A 2,161-nucleotide genomic window follows, 5' to 3' on the forward strand; every position below is an offset into this window, starting at 1 on the left:
TTTTTTTGTTTTTTTTTTTTTTTGCTTTTAAGGAACCTATAAAGAAAGCAGAAAAATCTCAAACCTATTATCTGAATTTATACCATGGGAACCAGAGAAGTAGGAGAAGGAGCTAGACCGGAACAAAGGTTTTATTTGTTTTCCTCTTGCTTCAAGAACAGCCATCCAAGACTATATATATATATATATATGTATTTTAGCTTCCTCTCTTCTCTTGGATCCATTCTTTGGAAAGACAACATAGAGAATAAATTGCACTTGTATTATTTAAAACCAGGTGTTTCCGAGATTTTCCCTGAGTGGTGAGTTACATACACACACGTACACACACTAGGTGGTTACAGATTAATGAGGATACACGTCCAGCGTGCTGCACTGTCTCAGATGTAGTAAGAATTTAATTAGCCTTCAGCACTACCCAGTTGGAAGCATACAGGCTTAAGAATCAGATGACGCTAGTTATGAAATTCCAGTTCTGTCACACGTGATCTTTGGTCCAATCTTTAATTTCATCTAGCTTGGATTTTGCTCGCCTATGAAATAGGAATAATAATACCTTGGAGAGTTCACCCACGCAGTAAATAACAGAGAATGTACTAGAACAGTGTCTGGACCAGTGTATGTTAACTGCTTTCCCCCTCAATAGATATTTCTGATATATTCCCCAACAATTTTGCTATATCAGACATCACTACTACTCTACCACTCCAACCATCAACCATTTTTTTTGTAACCTTTTTCTTTTTTTTTTTGGATGGAGCATTTGTCCTGTGCCTTTAGCGAAAGAAAATATCTTTCCTGTCTTCTCATTTTATCCCTATCCATAATGTCCATTTGATAACCTCATTTTTGAATGATACGAAAAAGAAATAGCTTGTGTCCACGCTGGAGTATTGAGCCTTGCAAGTGTGCATCTCCCTGCAGCACAGAACTTGCTCAACAGGACAAAATGACCCCTGCATGTGCGGTTTTTGGACTCCAGATTTCCTGAATCTAACTGGACTCTTCCATGCTACAATGCTCACTTAATTTTTAGGAGTGCCCTGTTTATAATTTTTCTGCTTTTTCTAGCATTTCATTCTTGCTTTCTTCATCTTCTTCTCCTCTTCCTCCTCCTCTTTCTCCTTCAAAAAGGAGAGCACATATGATCCATACTCAGGGGTAGAAATGAATGCTGAAATGTCTTACCATTAGGTTCTCTGTCCCAGAGAGTTAATCAGGGGCATGAAGACACTCGAATGCATAGCAGTCCATAGTTGGTCTCTCAGGACCAACTGATGCTGAATCAGTCTCTTGCCTGTTTAAAGCTGTAGTTATGACTGTGGTCCAGGGAGTCTGGTGTTGGGTGACTTGCAATTGTCTCACTGCTGCTTATCTCAAAGGTCAGTGCTTGTTTACCATTCTTTCCTCAGACCTGAGTAGGGTTGAAGAGGGCTAAGTTTCCCTCTCAAAAATCGTTCTTGGGCTCCAGACAAGGTGCTAGACCTTTGTGCCAACAAGCAGGTTTCTGGTAACAGTTCCTGGGACAAATCAAAGCTGTGGGTGAATGCTTCCTTTAACATGCTCTCTCCCCTCACTCCTGCTCTCTCCAGTTTCCCAGGCGTTCCTGTATTTTCCTTGTTAATCATAATGAGCTAGTTTGATTCATCACAGAAATCTTGCTTTCTTCTTTGCTTCAAAATATATTGCTATCTCTTTGGCGGGTTTGTCTGCTTTCTGACAAAGTGTTTTTCTATTTGGGCTTCATGTCCTTGCAGATCAGTAAATCATCTCCCAAGAGAGTAGGAATCAGCATCAGCAGCTTTGGGACTTTGTGATGTAGTAGATGAACAGCTACATACCCACAGGAGAGAAAAACACAATTAAATTTAAGTGGGGGTAGGGAAAGAGGGTAGAGGGAGAGAGGAGGATGGCAGGGGAATGGTAAGTTCTCACATAATGGGCATAATGTAGGGGCATTTGGCACACCTCCTGGGTGAAGGGCTCTACTGCAACTTGGACTTTACCTAACAAGCACAGACAATGTAACTGAATTGCTTGTACTCTCATATTGATCTGGAGAGAGAGACAGAGAGAGAAGAATCAAGGTGCCATGTCTGGGAGCTGGGGTTAAGCATGAAGTTGGAGTTATCAGAGCGGCGGCTATGCTGTGGAAGTTGAA

At 41.1% G+C, this 2,161-nt stretch overlaps 1 non-coding gene across 1 annotated transcript; it reads right to left on the reverse strand.

The window, feature by feature from the left end:
* Positions 1-1,591: 1,591 nt before the first annotated feature.
* LOC111724572 lies at positions 1,592-1,656 on the reverse strand. Its single transcript, XR_002772848.1, has one exon. It is a non-coding gene; the product is annotated as a small nucleolar RNA SNORD29 (small nucleolar RNA).
* Positions 1,657-2,161: the final 505 nt, after the last annotated feature.

Source organism: Otolemur garnettii, unplaced genomic scaffold, assembly GCF_000181295.1.
Source record: "Otolemur garnettii isolate 467f Iridium unplaced genomic scaffold, OtoGar3 scaffold00001, whole genome shotgun sequence".
NCBI classification, from domain to species: domain Eukaryota; kingdom Metazoa; phylum Chordata; class Mammalia; order Primates; family Galagidae; genus Otolemur; species Otolemur garnettii.